Source organism: Heterocephalus glaber, unplaced genomic scaffold (genome assembly GCF_053883595.1).
Source record: "Heterocephalus glaber isolate CG9 unplaced genomic scaffold, H.glaber_assembly_v1.0 deba00000546, whole genome shotgun sequence".
In the NCBI taxonomy this organism is placed as follows: domain Eukaryota; kingdom Metazoa; phylum Chordata; class Mammalia; order Rodentia; family Bathyergidae; genus Heterocephalus; species Heterocephalus glaber.
Genome location: NW_028258147.1, coordinates 29,546,884 through 29,569,689, shown reverse-complemented (window position 1 = coordinate 29,569,689; position 22,806 = coordinate 29,546,884). Strand labels below are relative to the sequence as shown.

Here is a 22,806-nt window from a genome sequence, read left to right as displayed (position 1 = left end):
CAAGGTTTTTGTTTTCATCAAATTAAGATTACTAAAGACAACGTATAAATACAGCAACAAGTCAAGTCAGATTTAGCAGTGGGGTACAACAGGAGACAGTATGGTAGCTGGAAAAGCCCCAGCATCATGTGGGGATACGGAGCATAGTGCAAACTGTCAGCTCTCAACCAAAAGGATGGGATATATGGCCCCTCTCAACTTCATCAGTGTAGTACAAAAAGGATATGAGTATGTTAAAAATGTCACAGATCAAAATATAAAAAGGCATTGTTATTATCATATAATCTTTAAAGGTACTGTCTAGAACATTGAGAAAATATGCAGTATTTCTTAGCATGCTGTAACATTCACATGGCTGCCCGTGCTTCACTGTATTTACAAAAGTTATCAGTAATAGTAAGTATAGGGCTTTTATAGTTTCCAAAGTTCTTCTGTGTATCTTAATCCATTTGATCAACTAGCAGTTGTCAGGTAGATAAGATTTATTTTCAGAAGGAGAAAATATTTCTGTTCAACTCCCATATCAGAACTTGTTTGCAGCATTGATGCAGAAATTTTAATTTGAAATTAACAGTACTGATAATTCTACTTAATATTATTTAAGTTTGAAAATATTCCTTTCAAACCTCAGTATATTAGTTTTATTCTAAGCCTTATCAAAAAGATAACCTTTACAACCCAAATTAAATCTCCCCCTTAGCAATAAGTCTGGTAAAAGAAATCACTTTGAAGAAACTTTATTGTACTAAAATAATCTGTTGTGGTACATAGTACAAGTGCTATGACTTGTTGATAAAAGTATTTTGAGCACAGTTCCCTAATTTTTAACAGAAGATACTTTCTTAAAACTGATCATTCAACTGACTTTAAGTACTAGTCATACTCTATAAACCACTAATATTATTCTTCATAGCTCAGGAGCTAAGTTATATTTTAAAATGATTAATTATACACAGGACTCAGACATCAGGGAGCAGAAGCTGAACCCTAAGCAATGGTGGAGGCCCCAGCGCTGGGTCACTGGGTCCCTCACATCTGCTGCCCTCTCACAGTGCAATCCCTCGCCTGACTATAAACATTCTTTCACTGAATGCTGTACACACAACATATTTGGATTCCTTGGGAACATTGGGTTCTGAGGGCCTTGCTGCTGGGTGCAAGGATTCAGGTGTGTGGAAGCCTGGGACCCCAGAGAGCTGCTCCATTCTGGGGATGTCTCGGCTAGGAGTGGGCTGCCCCGTGGATGGGCTTTTTTTTTTCTGTGAAACTTTTCAGCAGCAGCATACAAAGTGTATTAATTATTCTTAGTCAATTGTTATTTTGTTATGAAATTTTATTTTCACATAAATTAATGAGCTAAAAACCCCCACAGGTTTTGAAGGGTCACTTTGTAAATGTCACTAAATGTTACCTAAGCTATCAAAATATAGAGGACATTAAGGTTTAATGTAATATAAAAGAAGTACTTCATAAAATTGGACTAACATTTACGTGTTGCAGCTTAAGAAATGTTGTTGCAGCTTAAGAAAAGTACTGAATTGGTAATCAGATGAATTCTAAGCCCAGATCATTTAACAAGAGTCCTACTGAACATTACCAAAAAAAAAATAAATCATAATATAGAATTTTACTGTCTCAATAGAATAAGGCTCTGTAAAAGCATAAGTATAAAACTAACGATTAAACAGCAAAAGATTAAGACTGAACCAAACCAAGATTTCATCAAAACATTTATTTTTTTGTTACAAAAAAATTCAAGCAAATAATGAAATAAACATATTTTTAAAAGCATTCCATCCTGGTTCTTTGTCCTAGAATTTAGTACACAGTTCAAACTGAGGGTACTTCAACACTTCTTCTGGCTGCTATCTTCTGGCTGCTACGAAGTCTCCATCTTATAACCATGTTTCTCTAGTTCAGCTCTACAATAAAACATAAAGAACAGTAGGCATTTCTTTATGATGTCAAAAAATATGTTTTTAAAAAATAATACAATTTATAAATATTAAGTCCACGACTTACAAACAAGTTCCATTCTGGAAGAATGTTTGTAAGTCAGATTTGTTTGAAAGTTAGTCTTACACTGTATTTTCACATTTGTTTCTATGAATATTGCTTTGCATGTACTAATAGTGTCCTTCACATTATCACTACTCTTCTTCTTGCTTCTGGACATCCTAGGCTCTCATTGAGCTCTGTACTACTGTACACTATTACACTGTACAGCAGCACACAGCAGCACAACTGTGACAATGTCTGGCAGACACATGAGCTACTTCCATGATTTGTTTGCAACTACGAATGTTTGTAATGAAGGTCCATTGGTATCTATGAAAATGACTCACTCTAAATCAATGAACTAAGCCTAAGGCATCAACTTAAAATATTACCACATGCGTTTATTTTAGAAAAGAAACATGTACAAAGGAAATGATGTGAATCACTTTCTTCCTTAATTTTCCTATAAATCTATTTATGGAAGAAACTTAAGGGATTTACCACTATCCTCCAAATACCTCCTAAACACTATACAAGTGTTTTGTTCCTAACAAATAAATGCAAAATTTTGTTTATTTTTGATTTGGTGGTGCCAGGGACTGAACTCAAGGCTTCAGACAGGCCTACCAGGTGCTCTACCAGCTCTGCCCCCAACCCCTTATATATAAACTTTAAGAATCATTAATCTTAGTGGTAAGTACATATTAGTATCAAATCTTTAAGGATTTTATAATCATCATAACAAGTATTACAGTTATACACACAGAAGGAAGAAGCAGATTGTTTCCATATTGACATGTAACTATTGTTCTAACCAAGAAAAAAATTTTAATCCAATTTAAGGAAGTGTGAGAATTTTTTTGTATTACCCATATGTAGTCAAAATAAATAGAATAAATGTCATAAAATAGCAAACAAAATTTTACCTAATTTCAAATGTAGATAAAAATATAAAAAATTTATGTACAAATATGCATTGAAAAGATACTTTATTTCATTTTAAATAACTTATCCAACCTGAAATTTCAGTCATACTTTGAGAATGTCAACCTCAATTGCTGATCTGCTTTGTATAAAACATTTGTATAAAGAAGTTTAACTGTGTAATCAACTTCAACTATTTTAAATGATATATCTACTTCAATTCAGACTTTCTAATAGTGCATGAGAAAACTGGAGGAAAAGTCTACAACAAAACATTGTGTAAAAGTACAGAATGATTAATATGCTCTGTACATTATATCCAGGAAGATAAAGACATTTCAAGTACAATTTGGCTTAGATACCATTTAAGTATAATGCAAAAATCGCATGGTAGGAATGATGTATAATATTTATTATTCATTTCTCTAAACTGCTTCATTTTAATATTTTAGTTATTTATAAGAGAAATACTGACCTAATTTCCATGAATTTTATCAAAGCCAGACTATTTGTGTGAAGAGCTCCGAGTAGGCTAGCAGTACAAACACTGGATTCGAAGAGCCCAGTGCAAGTCTCTGACTGCAGTCTTTCTTTTGCTAAATTTAAATTGTTTCATTTGGGCTCCTTCCCTTCCCCTTAGGAAACTGGAAGATTTTAATGTCTGTCTTTCATATATAACAACTTATCTCCTTTGTTTTGAGAGCTATTTAAATCAGAGGAAGTTATACACATGTAATGCAGTATTAAAATAAGAACTAGGTTGAAGGGAAAAGCTAAAAGCTTCTATTTTTGTTGATCACAGAAAGTGCCTTAAATGTTTCCTAGAAAAACTATTGTTACCAATCTTATGGGAATTTCATAATTTTCTTTGAATTTTATCTTATACTAAAAGTTTATACTTTTTGTAAAACTTTCTTAAACATTAGCTTTTTTTCCTTTTACACATTCACTATTGATTATTCACTTTTTCTTCTTTTAACAACAACAACAAAAATAAAATCCACTAGCATTCAACCTAAGAGTTAAATAGACCAAATTTATCCTCCAGGTTTGTGCATATTTACCTTCCTGATGGGAGGTGGTCACCAATTACATTTATAAACTGTAAACACAAAGGAGATTGAAGTGCTATCAACTAAATTCTCAGAGAAAATACAAAGTTCTTTCCTAGGATTTAAAAGCATATTAAACCAAAAGAAAAATAAACTGAGGGCACTAAGTACAAAACAAAAATACTAATATTATTAATACAGACTGAATGAAAAAAATTCAAAAAAGACAAGCGGGAAGAAATTTGTAATACCTAGAATGGTTTTATAGAAGACAGTGAATGGAGACTATTTGAAACAAAACCAACAGCTTTCCTTTTGCAAAGAAAACAAGAAAAACGCTAATAGCAACAAGGAGGCTCTCAGCTTTATTACTGTGATTGTATCTGATATGGTAAATCACAAACTATAGGGTTTCTTGGAGTTTTTATGTAAGATGCAGTGTCAGGAAAAGTACCTAATTTTCTATCATATATACACAGAAACAAATGATCAGGTCAGAGCAACAAAAAAATAGTGATTCTTAGTTCTTGGAAGATACAGATGGCCTTAATGTATTTCTATTTGTTCAAGGTCATTACATTGAATGAGAAAAAGAGAAAATGGCAAGTGGGCAGCCTGCTAGATTGAGAATTTCTCTTTAACACAAACCATATTCTAAATATTTTACATATATTAACTTAATCTTTATAATAACCCAATGAGTAAAGTCCTAATTATCTGCCTTTTTTATGTGAGAAAAGCGAGTCACAGGAAGGCAGAATGACTTGTTCAAGATATGTGTAGCTAAATAAGAGGTAGATCCAGGGTTGGAACCCAGTAAAATATCAGCCGCCTCTCCAAAGTTAGATGGAATTAGTATTGACCAAGGTCAGAAAACAGTAAAATAAGTTCTTTACCATGACTCATAATACTACAGTGAGGGCCTCCACACATTATACAAAGATCAAGATTAACAACTTATTAATCAATACCAATTAGTTAAAGGAAGGATTGTTTATGGCTGTGCTGCTCAATATGGTAGTTATATGTGGCTTTTTTTTTTTTTTTGGTAATATTGGGGATTGAACCCAGAGCCTATGCACTGAGCTGTATCCCCATTCCTTTTTTTAACTTTTTGAGGCAAGGGTCTAAGTCAGTCAGATGCCCAGGCTGAGCTCATACTTGTGATCCTCCTGCCTCAGCCTCAGAATGCTGGGACTACAGGCATGTACCCCCATATCCACTTTTATGTGGCTATTTAAATTTGAAAATTCTCGCTCTTCATCTGCACTAGTCATATTTTATGTGCTTGAAATCCATATGTGATTAGTGGCTTCTGTACTGTACAGCTTAAAGAACATTTCCATCACTACAGTAAGTTCTGTTTGACAGCACCACAGATAACATCAATAACCTTAGCTAAAAACCATGGCTTAAGTAGAGAAATAAAAAGCAGACACTTTATCGCTAATGGATATATCACAGTTTATACACACATGGAATTCTAGGGGCCCAAAGGCAGGAACACAACAGAGGAAAAAAAGAGCACTGAGAGGTATATTAAAAAAACAAAACAAAAACAGTCACAAAGAATACAGTATGTAGATGAAGCTCTATTTTTAAGGCAGTAAAAAGGCAAGAAGCAAAACTGGTATGAAATTCAATTATCGATACATTTACTATGACAAGCCCTCTGATAAAAATCGTAATATCAATAATCTCTTGAGTAATTTCTAAGAGAAAGCTGCCATCATATAATGAATGAAAGAAACAAGAGAAAAAAAAAATAGCCCTCTGAAGAACTGTGACTCTCTTTTGAATGGCAATGAGGAAGAAAACCTCATTTAGCCTTAATTTTAAAAATTTCAAGAAGGCACCAGAAAAGAAAAAAAACTGATCCATGATTAAAAATATGGAATAGGACTTAACAGCATTGGAAAGCCTGACAATTTATAGCTCAATATGCTTCCAATGAGGAAGATAACAGAGATACATATTTTAGAAGAAAGGTGGCAAGATGTTCTCTGATGTGGCTCAATTTTAAAATGGTATAAAACACAATGCAAACACAAAGTGCATATTCTTCCTTATATAGAATTAACTTCATCCCAGAGTAAACAGATCCACAAAAAAAAAAAAAAGAGCTTTTTAAGAGCTATATTTTGGTGAAACATCATGACAAAAGATGGGTTCAATGGTTGGAATAGATAGTTTAACATTAACAGATTTTAGAAAAGAAGTATTATTGTTCAGCAGCTATGTATTCTTATCTTGTATATAAAACTGTAAAAGGAAATACATCAAAAAGACAAATTAAAAACTAAGTTGAGGTAACTCCAAACTGTAATAAAATAGCTTAAATTTTCAAGCTTGTGGATAATTATATCTCAAGGAAAAATTAAAAAAAAGATAACATAAAAAACCTGAGTTAATAATCTTTAAGAATATCATGGAAATTGTAAAGGTATCAGAATAACAGTGCAAAGTAAATTGTACTACTTCTAAAATGAGGAGAAAGGAGATGGTAAAATTATCACTCTCCAGCAAAATTCTAAAAAGTCTTTAGAATGGAGGTGTTTTAAATCAATTTTTTAAAATGTAGTAGAAAATAGGTACTATTGTATCACTATTAAAATTAAATTTAAAAAATTTATTATAAATTATTTCACTTCCCTTTTGAACAACAGATCTTCTGTAGCTTGATTTGAGCAAGCATGTGGCAATCTATTTATATATCCTTGCAGCCAAGATAGATAAACATAGGTTGAATCATAATAAAATTAGGAGGTGAAGAAATGTCTACTCAACAAATGGTGCTGTGATAACTGGCTACCAACATGAAAAACAATGAGTTAGACCTTTATCATACATGATCTATAAAAATTAACTCAAAATGGATTGAAGTTCTAAATTTAAGAGCTAAAACTATAAAATTTACAAGAAAACACTTAACTATCATGAATTCATCAATGGATTATTAAGTACGACACCAAAAGCACATGTAAAAAAGAAAAAGCACAGGTTAAAAAGAAAAAAGAGATATATCAGGCTTTTTCAAAATTAAAAACTTTTGTGCAAAGGACAGTAACATGAAGACAGCCTAAAGAAACAAAGAAAACATTTGCATGTCATGGATTTGATAAAATTTTGGTGCCAAAACGTGTGTAGACATCTCACAATTCAGTAATAATAAAAAAAAATCACTATTTTTAAATAAGAAAAGGACTCTAATAAACATTTCTCCAAAGATGACAGGCAAATAGTCAAGTACATATGAAAAAGTTAGTAATTAGGGAAATTAAAATCAAAACCACAGAGACATATTTTATACCCTTCCACTTACGGCTATCGTTTTTTTTTAATGAAAAATATTTTGGTGAATATGTGAAAAGATTGGAACCTTTCACACATTGTTGGTATGAATGTAAAATTTTTCTGCCACTGTAGAAAACAGTTTCAACAGTTCTTCAAAAAGTTAAACCTAGAATTACCGTTAAGCCCAGCAATTCTACTTCTGATAAATACAATATGGCATATCCATACCATGGACTATTATTGAGCCATTAAAAAGAAATAAAATATTGATCACATACTACTACACAGATGGACTTTGAAAACATTATGTTAAATGGAAGAAGGCAGACATACAAGGACATTTATATAAAAGTCCAAAACAGGCAAATCCAGACAGACAGAAAACATATTAGCAGTTGGTAGGGGAAAGTGACTGCATATGGCAGTCACTGCTTAATGAGGATAGTATTTTCTTTTGGGATGCTGAAAATATTAGAACTATACAGAAAGATGATTTCACAATATTGTCAATGTACTAAATGTCACTGAACTGTAGTCTTAAAAGGATTAATTTTATGTTATATGAATTTTGTCAATAAATAAAATTAGGTAGATTTCTATATGAATATGAAAAAGTATACCCCAACAATCCTAATCTACAATTCATTTCAAGAATCACCAATCTTTTGGGTCCCCCAAACTCTGTTTTAATTTTTGCTGAATTATTCAATATTGGTAGAAAATTTACACTGATAGATTTAAACTAATGAAGATTTTTAAAAACAAGAACAGGAAATATGCTTCTACTTAACTATATTTGCCAAAAGACTAGAAAGAACAAAAGTTGTATACAATTACACAAAGTATTCATGTTTAGAAACCCAGAAGATGAAGGTAATGTCTTGCTTACATTATACAAAAATCTATTTCAAAGATTAAGTATCTTTTAAGAGATAGACTATGTAAGTTACATATTCCAAACTTATAATACTGAGCTATCATAAAAATCTGGCTTAGAGCTTACCGTAACTGATTAGAGAAGTCATCCTCTACATTGTCATCATCCCAGTTATCTTCCCAGACATGGGCATCTTCATCTTCATCCAAACCAGCCCAGTCTAAAAACACAGAGATGTCTAAATGCATCCCATACATTATTTCTACAAACATAAAAACCATTGGACACTCTCACAATTCAAATACAGCTAATGCCAGATCCATGTGAAGAAAGCATCTTCTCAAATCTCAAAATTTCTGCTGTCTTGTTCTCAATTCTTGAATTTGCAGATAATCTAAAATAGACATTCATATAAAAACCTCCCCTTGCCATGAAACCTTTCGATTTTAGGAGGTCATTTACTTCACTGGTTCTTTTTTTCTTTGAGCTGATTTTTAAAAGGTATATTTTATAATCTTTCAAAACAGCAGTAACAGCCATAAAGCAAGCTGAGTAGCAGGTTGATATCAACATAAAAAGGACAAGAACTTATATACAGATATTATGAGCCAACACTAGTATCTGGTTATTAATATCAATATAAAATTCAGATTCTTAAAGGAAGGAAAAGTACAAATATGTGTAAGGTAGAATGTTGCAGTTTTTAGTTTTCTAAATTTTGTTCTTCTATCCCTTTTGGGTAGAGGGACGGTTTAGAATAAAATTTCAGCTTTTGTTTAAAATAGAAAATGAACATGTAAACTAGTATCTTTAGGCATTCTAGTACTGGAGTAAGGAATAGTTATTGAGAAAGTAACACTAAGAGCACTAGGTATACAATTAGAAAAGAACTAAGTATCAATACAATGGTTTTCCTATAACAACATCTCTAGTTATTACTTCTATTTCAGAAACCAATGGGCATAACAAAGGTGAAACATAAATTGTCTCTATATATTCCTTCCCATATGCTCTTGAATATTAATTCTTTAGAACTGAATGTCTGAACTAGGAATTCATCCATGCTCCACGCTCTCCTTCAGTGCCTCAGAGTGATTTATTTTAGTAGCACACTGATTTTCAAATCTGTCACCACAGCAGAAGTCTTCCTTAAACTTTAGAATTCTACATATAACTATCTACAGGGTCCAAATTCAATACCACCAAAACTTAACTCATTATCTTCAGTTACTCCCACCCTCAAGCAACATGTTCTCTTAGCCTAACTAAGGAAAATCACAAAAATAGTCAATCAGTCTTACTAAGGGCCAGGTGAGTCATCACAAACTTTTTTCTCTATCTGTGATCCAGTCCTGTACCCTTCATCCCCAGTCATTCTCATATCAATCCGTTTCTCTATCCCTATTACCTCTGCTGTAGATCAGACTATCACATTATCTTTTCTCACCTATACAAAGCAATATTACTTCAACAGGTTCTTGCTTCTATTCTCTTGATCTCGACAAATATCTAGTCTCTAGGCTAACGCCCCTATGATTTCTTTTCATTTTAAATACACCAAATTAACTATCCTAGATTCAAGAGAGTATGTATATAATGTTCTTCTCCTCCTTGGGTTGACCCACTTCCTACAGTTTTGACATAGCTTTACATTTTAACACACACACAAATATTATACTACATAATGTATTTGTTCTAAAATAATTGTTATTTAATATTCAAATCCACTGAGATAACTTCATGTTGGCCATGTGGTTTGAATTATTCTCTCCCACACATTCCCCCATGTTAAAACTGCAATAAAGAATGACCCACAAGATCATTGTTTACTTAACTCCTTAACATTATGCTTCATATTTTAAAATTGCTTAAGATTCTGTACTCATCAAACATTTCATCCTGCTCATCTTTCTGTGCCATCTTCTGAACCTACTAATTGGTCTGACTTCTACCTATGTTGAATTTGGTTCAAATATTCATTCATTCCTCTATTAAGAGAAACCATGACTCCAAAAAGAAATGGTTAATTTCTAATCTGGGACATGGAACTTACTAGGCAAATCAGGATTTTTTAATGGCAGAAACTGGCATAAAGGAACAATGAAGTTTTAAAAATCCATAGCAATAATTGACAGAAAGAGAGAAGATGGGAATTCCTTCTTTATAGTCCCCAGCTGAATAAATACGAAAATAATGACAGAATTAGAAAATTACTATTTTGCAAGCCCTCGATGTAACACAGGTAAGGATCAATGATTGATATTAAAATTATGGGGTGCAAAAATGGTTGGTTAACAGGATAGATTCATTACAAAGGGTGAGACAGACACAGAGGTCACCATCTTAATCCAATAAACAAACTTATTAGCATCATCAATAAATTAGGACAGCTTGACTTATGTTTCTTGATGTGATGTAGTAATTATGTGATACTCAGTAATTACTAACGAAGTTGATCTAAATCTAATCACAAGGAAACTATCAAACAAATCCAGAAGGTCGAACTTTCTAAAACTGAACTTTTCAAATAACTAGTCGACGTCATGAAAAATCAAACAACAAAAATGGATGGCAACTGTTAGATTTAAAAGGACAAAAGTGATACCAACAACCAAATAATGACACAAAAACAAACTGAAAACACAAGACTAGGAGAAAAGTGAGACTTGTTTGTTTTAAACAACTAGTAAAATTTGAATATGGACTGTATTTTAGATATTAATGACTTAATGTTAATTTTCTTAGGCATGATTGTGAAATAATTTTAGAGAATATCCTAATGAAGGCATGCATATTTTAATCATGTCATTTTATTAACGGCTTACTCACAAATTGTTCTCATATATATTTGATACTCATATCATTGCGTATGAGCAAAAATGAGTGTTAACAATCTAAGAATCTAAGTGTCTGTAGTCCTCTTTTCTATGGAGTTAAAATGTTTTGAAATTTAAATATAAGAAAAAGTTTTTTTAAAAAATCAGCCTGAAAATCACCTCCTCTAGAAACTTTGCATGTATCTTTATCACAACATTGGCATTTTATATAATCACAATTATCATTTACTAAATCTATGCTCATTATTAGTGTCTGAGAAACTTAGGCATTCTTTAACTTCACAACCCTAAATTACAAATAATACCTTAGCATACACACAACATGACTATGAAAAACACAGTATAACTCTAGATCATAATACTAAGATCTCATACTGCAAACATAGAAAAGTTTTTTAAAAAGGAAGAGGATCAAGAGATAGATGGGAAATGGGAAAGGGGATGGAATAAAGAGTTAAAATTATTATGGCCAAGTGTGGTGGTGCACACCTGCAATCCCAGCACTCAGAAGGCTGAGGCAGGAGGGTTGCCATGAGTTCAAGACCAGCCTGGGCTACACAGTGAGACCCTGTCTCAAGAAACAAACAAAAAAGATATACTAAGTACATATATCAATGCCCCACAAGCAATGTAAAGATATACTACACAAATGTAGCAATAAAAAAATAAGATCTTCTATATTTTTGATTCCCAAACCAGTAATTATGAATTATAAACTCTCTTCAATATTTCCTAGCCATTATTTCATCTTAGTAGTCACCTATTATAAAACATGGCTAAGAACATTTCAACCTAAGAAGAAAAATAAGTAACAAGAGGTGTCATTCAGGCCTTCCTTATTACATGTAGATTTAAAGCTACTCAAGAATGGCTTATAATATGGGTATTATTATATCCCAATTATATTATATACATTATTTCTTTAAAATGGGATACATATCATCACCATAATTTAAGAACAGGTCAATTTTACCTGTCCCCGAAAAGAAACACTAGAAATTTGGGAGGCATCTTATCTTCCTTTTTCAATTATCACAATCATATATTTCCCATTTCAACTACCAAGAATCTCTAGAGTTACCCTCTCCCTATTCTTACTACCATTACATCAGTTTTGGAGATTATTCTCTCCATGGACTGCAGTCTTTTCTCTGTTCCCTTACTAAATATATATGAGAGGAACATTAGGTAAAGGTGGTTTGGGTTATAGCCTAAGATCAAATTTTAAGTTAAAAAGGACCTGCAATTCACACAGTAGGTTGTATCTCTGTAACACTAAATCACCAGAAGTCAATGAAGTAGTTTTGATTTTTTAAACTGAATAAAGTACTTTAAATAAAGTCAAATTTATCATTTATAAAATCTAGATTCTTAAATGTCAAACCTGCAATGCAACAACTAAGCCTATTATCCTTTATTCCTCCACATTCCCTTCAGTGTTACTATCTAATAATCTTACTGGACAGTTAGGATTACTTTTAGTTTTAAGCTCCCCCACCGCTCCCCGTACCAATGATCGAACTCAAGACCTTGTGCTTGCCAGGCAGATGCAGCATCCCTGAGCTATATCTCCGGCCCATTTCCAGTTTTAATAACATGAAAGCCTTCCTGTATATATAAAAAAAATTCATATGGAACTACTTTATTAAACTACATTATAAGCCAAGTGTGGTGGTACATAACTGCATCTCAGCTACACTGGTGGCTGAGCTAGAAAGACTGCCAAGTTCAAGGCCAACCTGGGCAACTCAGGGAAACCTTGTCTCAAAGTAAAATAAAAAAGGGTGAGGATAAGAATTCAGTGGTAGACCGCTTTCCTAGCATATGCAAGGCACTGGGTTCAATATCCAATATTATCAAAACTGAAACAAAATGCAATGATTTTTGAAGACAGAGAAAGCCTTAAAGATTAATCATACCTTTTTTTGTTTGAAACCATCACCATCACCACTATCATAAAACAGATGAAAACTGCCTTATGAGAAAATATTTCATTAACTTTTTTTCTACCATTATTCCCCAATCTGCAGACTTTACATAAGCTATTTGGTCAAGCCTGGAAGCAAGAACTGTCAAATTAATTATCTGTTTCACAGATATTTAAATGTTTTAAGGTTCTAAGATATCAAGCCTGCAGTCAAACCTGGCCTACTTCCAACTAAACACCTTCCTAAACTTAAATGGGTAGTTTCCATCCACATTGGTCCCTAAAAAGAAAATGATGTGTCAAAAGATGCAGGTTAGAAATATGAAATAATGAATATTTGACACTAATTTCAAATACTAATTTCTGCTAACCTTGTAAGTCTTTGAAACACACTTGTAGAGCCCTGTTCTTCTAGAGCAATTGCCTTTTTCCAGGAACAGTAAAATTACAGAGCCCCTAAAACTTTTAATCTAATTATGATTTGACTTAAAACACTGGTTTCAATATTGTTATTATTTAATGTTAAATATATCCATGCTAGCTTTACTTCAACTTCATAAGAGGAAAAGAAAACCATACTGTACTTGCTTCTCTATAGGCAAATGCCTCAGAGAATTACTGACAAGAAATAAAACTGAGCTAATAAGTTATATTATGGAATACCAAGTCTTACTTGGAAAAAGTCAAAATTCTTTACAGAATATACTAGATTTTAACAGTGTCTTCTTTTTCAAGAGTTGTACAATTTTTATTTTATCAAGTTTAATAGTGATGACCATTTGACACAAGGATAAAGCATTTCTCCCAAATGGCAGGCAAAAGAAAGGAATAAAGTGGGCTGGGGATTTAGCTCAGTAGTTCCATTGTCTGCCTCAAAAGCACAAGGTCCCCAGTTCAATCCCCAGTACCAAAAAAACAAACAAACAAACAAACAAAGGAATGAAGTAAAAATAAAATTCTGAGAAAAACATTGGGTCATAAAGGGGGAAAAAAACAATTGTGTGGGCAAGGTTTTAGGAAGAGCACATGCAAAAAGATTCATAACAACAGTTCTATACTTCTTTGGTATTATACACATGATACTTCATAATTGTAATACCACTGAGATTATATAAAGACAGAAATGCTGGATCAAATTCATTATTAGTCATCTTATAATTTTAAACCCTGGTATCTTTACCCCTACAAGTAAAATGCCCCAAAGTGTGTTAATACCATACCATTCTTGAAATCACCACAGATAAGGAAGGAGAAATACCTTTTTATTAGGCATTTTAATTATTTAATAAGAATATTAATAAAATTAATGTTCACACTGCCAAATTAGAATGTCATCTCTTTTAGAGGGAAACTTTAAATATCTTACTGAGTTTATATATAGAACTTTTTATGTAAAGTTTAACTATTAAGAGCTTAATATTCCAAAATAGTATTTCCAGCAATTACAAATCCTTCATACTGTACATATATGGTAGGATATATGTAAGCTACAATGCATGTAAATTCTATTATCATGTGCTAAACCACTACAAGGGAGTCCAAGGGTTGAGAGAAGATGTTTCAGAATAAAAGCAGTAACATTTCTACCTCACATAACTGGAAAGATATAGTATTTGATGAATTTTAAATACTTCAAAAAAGGAGTATGTAGTTCTCAAAAGTTTTATTTTTAGTGTTTTTACAGTTTATTACATTTTTCAATGAGTTGAGTAATGTTTAACAATCAAGTAGTAATATTAAACACTATTTAAATTGCAACTGCTTAATGCTTGCTCATTCAATAGAACCATAAAATAGCTAACTGGTTTTCAAAGAATTGTTTTTCTGTTTAGTAAAACAGAAAAACATTTCATTTCATTTCCCCCTCCCAAGCACCAGAATCTAGATTTAAGAGTTTCTCATTCTGATTTGTATGCATCCCTAAACAATGTATGTTTATATACACATATGACTTCGTGTCTTTTGTGTATTTAAACTTTATATCAATAACCACATTACTGCTTAAAATACCTCAGGGAAACATTTAATAGCAATGTTTTTAAGAAGTTTTTAATACAAGAAAACTAATCAATTAACCTACAAATTCAGCAAGCTTAATTTGGGATATACTCAAAATTAGTAATTGAAATAGTTGCCAGAAATAGTTAAAATTCTAAATAAATATCAAACTATCTAAAATGCAAACCCCTAAGTACAAATAATAAAAGAAGAAAAAATAAAAAGGACTAATATTTATTAGATACAAACTTTGTGCCAAACTGTTAAGCAATTTATATAGCATTGTTAAGGACTAAATGTTTGTTATCACCCCAAATTCCCTATTTTGAAGCTTTAACTGCAATGGACTATATGATTGAATTTGGAGATGAAGTCTTTGAGGAGGTAAACAGGGCTGGATGAAGTGATGATGGTGGAGTCCCATGGAAGGATTTCAAAGAGACTAAAGAGCATATTGTCTCACTTACCCCAAGAGAGGAAACAGCAAGAAACCAGCCTTCTGTGAGGCAGGAAGAAAGCCCTCAATAGAATCTGAGTATCCCAATACCTTTATCTTTGCTTATCCAACATCCAGACTGGGTGAGAAAATAAATTTCTATTGTTTAAACCATCCAGTCAAAAGCATTTTGTTATAGCAGCTCTAACAGACTAATACAATCACATAATCCTTTCATGACTTTATAAATTACAGGTAAAGAAAACTGAGGATTAAGAAGGTAACAATTCATGGAAAAACATAAAGATGAATCTTTAAAAAAATCAAACAAAATTAAAATCAGATTTCATTTTTATCTATCAGGTTGGCAATAACTAAAATGTTTAGTATCTGGTATAAGCAAGCTCATTAGAGAAAAGGCTAACTATAGAAGGAAGGAAATATAAGTTGGTATAACCTTTCTCAAAGGCAATTTGAGAATGTATGCCAAAATTTAAAATACACCTGGTTCCAGATGAAGTGTCGGAGCCCAAGCTGATCAAAGACAGAATTGCCACAAAGGAACAGCATGGTGTGGCTGGTGTGTCAGAGCTTGGACAGGATGGAAAAGTCATTCATACTAAAATGAGGAAAGAATAAATGGTAGCCTGGCATAGAACGCTGAACCCAGATGAGATGACAAAGGCCTCTCTCATGGGAGGGGGTGGCAAAGATTCGATAGAGAAGACAATGAACATACAGGCAAAATTTAAGATAATTGTAGCCAGGTTTCTTATTACTGGAGAAGAGAATCATAAATGTGAAAAGGGGGGAACTAGAATAAACCTTGTGATGTTGAACTGAAATTGGATATACTAGTGTGAACTCATGGCTTTATACATAAACATACACCTCTATTATATTTTCCAGCTCATTCCACTTGGTATGGGAGCAGGAATATTCTGAAAGCCTAACTGGAGTCAAATGGTTGTGAGAAAAATTTAATTTCAACTATTATGTGATTTTGAAATTATTTCAAAATAAGTATATTTTAAAAGAAATAAAAAGAAATCTGCAAATTTGATCTGGCAATTACCTCTGTAAGAGTTTATCTTATAGGTAAGCACAAAAACATTCATTAAAAGATGTAAGAAAATCACTGCAGTGTAATATGAAAACACATAAAAAAATAAAAATTACCCACATACCTACCAATAAAAGACAAGGTAAGATAGATTATTAAACATGTATAGTACATAATAAAGCACAAGGTAAATTTTTACATTTATGCAAAACCATGTCTAAGATATATTAAATAAAAAACAAGAAGGAGAACAGTATGTAGAATACTGTCTGCTGTGCATTTAAAGGATAATACAAACAGGCACAATTCATATATAAATTTGGAAAAATACCAGAAAAAAAAAACAGTGGTTACCAGTACAGCATGAAAAATTCTGGGGAGGGAAAGTAGGGACAAACAGTAATTTTACTTTTCAATATATATTCTTTCATACGTTCCAACTCTTTAAGCTGTTATTTGCACAAACAGCCTATATACTTTTTTGGGGGGGGACTGGAGATCAAACTCAGGACCTTATGCTTGTGAGGCAGGCGCGGTGGCACTGAGCTACATTCCTGGCCCTCGGTCCATATATTTTTAAAGAAGTAATTAGCATAAGTTGACATAGAAGTTTATTTAAATATAGGTCTGATCCTATATTCATAATGTTTATTCCATCCTGGATTTTAAAAACATTCTTTTTGCATGTAATTACTAATAATGGACATTTAAAAAGTACTCGGCCATTCATTATATTTTTTCTTTACAAGTGTTAGGACATGAGTTTTCCATTTCTTGCTTCATTTTGTAACTAACCTATATGTTTGATATCATTTATATATTCATTATATTACATTTAATAATGTCAAACAGTGAAGCCTGCTTTGGCCTTAGGTAAACTGACTAGCACAGTATCTGAAAAAGTCTGCATTGGTCCTGTACCTTCTGCATTTAAAATTCTAAAGAATCTGCCCATTGGTAATTTAGTCCACCAGTTTATATACAATATTCATTTAAATATTTTTCAAGGGCACTCTTCCCAGGACAATTCTTTCATATGCAGAATTATCTAAGAATAGTCCACATTTAAAATCCTTGGCTTCTATCCACTAAGTGCTGGCAGTTTTTTCATACTCCCACCTGTCGAGGGTCTGTAATAGCCCCAAAACATTTCTCTAGTGTTTTGACCACTATAAAACATCCCACTTTGTTAAGCATAGGTGACAGTGCCTCAGTTATTCCCGAACACTGGTAGCATTAGAGGATCACCAGCCTATAGTCTTCCTCAAAAGACAGATTCCCTTCTCAACAATAGCAGAATCCTACAATTTCTCAAGGTGGGGTGGGATTAAGAGATGGGTAGTACTTTGTTCCTGATTTCTTCAGAGTATATATTAGTTTCACAGGTTATAGAAAACTTACAGAATATTTAGTATAACAGCATACTCTTGGAAATACTATTGCTCCTGCAGGGAAACCCAATTTCATTTTAAATATTCTAAAAAAGCAAAGAAAATAAAGCCTCTTACCTCTGGTACAAGAAGAAAAGAATCTAAAGAACTACTTGTTTTCTTCTCACCTTTAACCCATGTCTACTTGTCAAAGAAAGGAAATAAAATTCTTTCAGTATCTGTGTAACATAAAAAAGCACTCAAAGTTTCAAATAAATCATGAAGTACCTCAGATTTGGACACCACTCTAATAACACAAACTGAAATGTATATGAATGAAAAATAAAATCTCCGGACCAAGCTGCTCTCTGGTTCTAAAATTCTAACCATGTCAGAGCCTCCAAAAACATATCAAAATCACTCATGCCCAGGACTTTGAATGTCTTCCTAATAAAGCTGCTCACTTAATCTAACTAGTCAAGAATTTGGAGAATTAAAAATCTTACACATGATTTTTAAAATTATAACTGTGAGGAATTACCAATATAACAGATTCAGACTAAATAATGAGGGAGAGAGGATAAAAGGAGGATTTGTTCCCTTGTACCTTCAGAGAATCATTCTAGATGTTTTACTTCATACTAAAGAAGAGCTATTCACATAATACAATGGTGTTTCCATGAAGATGTATTATCTTAGCATCCTTTTGAAAGTAAAAATTCCCTTTCTTTAAAGTCACTAAATTGACATCCTACCAAATAGGTTTTCACCTTGGATGAGATATACCAACAATACTCCCAAAAGATGGACAATCCATTACTCAGACCCTTAATACACAATTTCAATAATAACTTGCATGAGGGCTCGACACTGCAAGTTATCCAGAGTGTGATCAGTATCCTTTCTTTAGAACATCCTGAGACTTAAAAAAAAAAACCCTCTGTAAATTTCAAAGACTTCCACAGAATGCAAAGATTCTGGCTTAATAAGAGCACTTTTAATTTGTTTTGTCTGTGAGTTTGTCAATGGTATACTCACCATAATGACAATCATAAGAAAAAGAATGTTTCCAACGGAAAAGAATTTATAAGTAAATCAGAGCATTAACTGAACCAAAAATTCAAATATTCAAAATTGGCCACTGTTTTAAAGCTGTGCTTTGCAAACTCTAACTGTGCATACAAATCTCAGGGATCTTGGTAAATTACAGCCAGACTCATTCAGTAGATCTAGGCTGAGAAACAGGATGCTGTGCTTCTAACAGGCTCCTAAACAAAGCCAAGACTGATCTGTTGTTGAGCAGCAACAGAGACTCTAAACCATGACTAGATCAAGATATGAAAGAAAATGTGTATGTGTCAAAAACAGATAAATAATTCTTTGGTGTTACTTTTCCAAGGTTGTTTTTTCCCCTTTTGGATCTATCAGAGTAGTTTTCACTAGTAAGTACTTAATAGTTTTACCCAGAGTTTTGTATCTAGCAAACTCTCACTATTTCAAATTAAAGAAAACCTATTTAGATGAAAACCAGAGAATATAGAGAAGCCTGAACAAAATAAAGCCATTTCAAATGTTACTTCTCATTCTAAATAGAAAGTGTCCTAAATGAATTGGATTATACACATTCAAATATTCTATAAGGAGAAAAAAAAATATTCTGGGAGATCAATAAACAGTGAGTTACTCAATGCTAATAAACCCAGTCTGCTGTAAGTCCTTTGTGTTAAAATTTTTTTTCTTCACTTTCCCTTTTAACTTTAACGAGATTTTTTTCTCAGTATGTAACTAGTAACTTTTGAACAAATCGCAGCTTACAACATAAAGTTAGAATGAGGACAAAACTACACACACAAAAGCTGACGAAAACTGCTGAATAAAATCAAGTAAATTATCAAGTAGAATTATCTATATAGATTCTTTATTAGTAGTCAGTTCTCAACTACTTATTTTAAATGTGGATTCATTCAGTAAGGTTTTATTGACCAACTATCACATATCAGCCACTTTCTGGAATGTAAATGAACTTTAGATCAGGAATCAAAAAAACCTTTCTGATCTGACAAGCTGTAGGCAGTCTATGTTTTTATTTTTTAAAATCTCTGAGCTTGTTTCCTCAGAGTGGTGATGTTGGACCATATAATGTAAATTAAATGTCTAACAGCATGCCTTATATAATAAATACTATCTGAAATATGTAGTTGGAACATAAGAATAAGATACTGCCCTCAATAAGCCAATTTTCTACCACATAGCTCCATGTTAGAGGACTATAAACTGACTTGAAAGTGAAGTTGAATAAAAAGACTGAACAGATTAAAAAAACCCCAAAAACTAGTATTATGAATTTCATACTCAAAAAATACATGTTTTAAGTGCTGAGTATTATGCCTGCTAATGTTGTCTTTCTCTAAACAACTGAATACACTATCAAAAAAATAGAACAAATCGTCCAGCTATATGATTTTAAACATGATGAAACCCCGGTGGGCTATACAACTTAGGACAATTTTTGTGACGTGCTAATTGACACCAACAGATGTGTATCCCTCTAGCCACAATTCTCTTCCTATTTACCTTTATAAAGACTACCCAATAGTAATCCTACTTTCTTATAAGGTAAATAGCAGGAATCCTCCTGGAAACAACCAGGAAAGTAGTCAATTCTGAAACCCAACTGGCAAAGGCAGTTGCAGAAGCAATGCAGTTAGAGAGCTTTGGTGCCAATCAGTCCAGGTGTGCCAAATGAAGTTTCATCATTTCTAGGCAGTTAGGAGACTGTTTCTTAATTGCTCCAAACTTCAGTTTCTTCCTGAAAAACAGCAACACTAGTATCTATTTCCTATATTTGTGCAAAATGAAATATGTCAATTCAAGCAATCCACTTAAATTTCTGAGAACAGAGCAGCCAATAACTATATGCTATTATCTATAGTAGGAAAACTAAAGTATCTCCTTGTTAATATTAGTAAAAATGTATAAGTTTTAGGGTCTTACAAACCCTTAACTTACGTTCTCCTGAAAACGCTAAAACGGTGATAAACAGGAGGTCAAAACTATTATTATTAGGTACACAACACGTGATCATCCCATCCTACTCAGGCTTCATTTGTAACACCCTAGAAGGAAGCAGCACTGGCATAGCTAGGGACAATTTCATCCTGAAAACGTTTCGAGGCAAAAGAAAGCTACTAAGCCAACGGCAAGTAAGGAAAAAAGGCTATGTAGACAAGCACGAGGTGAGGGGCAACTAGACTCAAGCGTGGAGAAAAGGACCAGATATCCCCGACCCCGGGCTGGGACCCAGTTCACCGTGCTCCTCCCCAGAGTATCCTATCGTGACATCCTGAGCCGAGGCCGAGGCCCAAGGGAAGTTGCGCGTCCGAGCTTCCATTGCCGGCCGCCGGGGTGCAGACTTCCTGGGGGCGCCCACCCCCGGGAGGCCCAAGAGGCCGCACCGATTTCACCTAGAGGCCTGAGTCACCGCCCTCACAGAAGCCGGGAAGTGGCAGCCGTTACCTTCGGCAGGGAACTCCTCGAATTCGTCGTCCTCCTCTAGGAGACCCAAATCTACCGGCTGCTTCTTCTCTGACATCGCTACCCTCCAAGGCCAGTACCTCACAGACCAGCACAGTAGGTAACTTGGAACCCACACTTGTCCTCAGCGGCTTCCGTCACCGCCGATAGCGACACAGGCGCTACCATAGAGACTAGGGGGAAGAGCTACCGAACCAGCGCGAGGAATGCTGGGATGTTGGAGGTCCTCCCGGTGCTCCTGGCGATTTTAGCAGTCCTTTTGACATAGGTGAATTTTTTGTTTCACTACGTTGTTTAGACTCTGAATTGCAAAATAAATAAAACAAAACAAAAAACAACACCTCGTAATGGGTAAAAAAAATTAAACGCCTTTATTTAGTTTACAAATGAGGAAGAAAATATAGAAAGATGAAGTGACTGCCAACATTCATCAGCCTTTGTAATTGCCAGGCTTTAAAGTACATTACGCTGGTCTTTAAACCAGTTCCCTAAGCATAGTATTAAAAATCTCCACATCACAGAAAACTCAAGTCACCAGTCACTCAGGTAGTGCTAGACAATCAAATCCAGATCTGTTTGCCCATCTCCGATCTCCAAACTTTCCCATTATGCAGTGTTCCTTGGCCTTGGAATTACTTTCTGGCAAATGGCTTCATTAAATAGAATTTGAGGATATGTGTAGGAACTCAGGTTTACAGGTTATGGAACAATACTATGTAAAAATGGGTAGGTGTAACATTTTATACTGTTCAAAATAATGTCATTTAGAATTTTTGAATGTCTTAAGTATAATAGTGAACTATCCAAATTATACATGTCCTATACATGGATATGTAACGATATAAATGAATATGAAATATATAGGATATTATAAATTTTGGTACACCTGTTTAAATATTTGAACACTGTTCCTTCATTCAGCAACTACAAGGGATTGTGTATCAACATGTAGATACACACGTAGAACAGGTCCTTTCTCTCCAGGAGCTGGCATACTATCTACTCAGACATATAAATAAATCACAATGAAAAATAGTGATCCATTTGAATCTCCATCTTAAAATTATGTGAGAAATCAATACATTGTGTGGGATTGCAGAGTTGAACAAATAAAGGAAAAATGAGAACTACATTAAGTAATTTTTAAGAAGTATGTCCCTCATAATACAATTCTGACTTGAATTTATTGATGAACATATTGGTATCTCACCAACAAAAAATAAACAAATAAATACATAAATACATAAATAAATGAGCGAATGCATATTTTAATTAGCTTCATTTAGCCATTCCACAATGTATACATAGTTTGGAACATCATGCTGTACTCTGTAAATATACAGCTGGTCCCTGATTTGTGATGGTTCAGCTTACAATTTTTCGAGTTATAATGGTGTGAAAACAATACACAATCAGTAGAAATTGTACTTGGAATTTTGGTCCTTTCCAGGGTTAGCAATATATGGTAAGCTACTCTCATTATATTCAGCATTATA

At 33.3% G+C, this 22,806-nt stretch overlaps 1 long non-coding RNA gene across 1 annotated transcript; it reads right to left on the bottom strand.

The window, feature by feature from the left end:
* Nucleotides 1-1,717: 1,717 nt before the first annotated feature.
* On the bottom strand, nucleotides 1,718-21,490 carry LOC101700865 (uncharacterized). Its single transcript, XR_206010.4, has 3 exons — nucleotides 21,293-21,490; nucleotides 8,272-8,365; nucleotides 1,718-1,922 (listed from the first exon to the last, which is right to left on the bottom strand). It is a non-coding gene; the product is annotated as an uncharacterized LOC101700865 (long non-coding RNA).
* Between the last annotated feature and the right edge of the window lie 1,316 nt (nucleotides 21,491-22,806).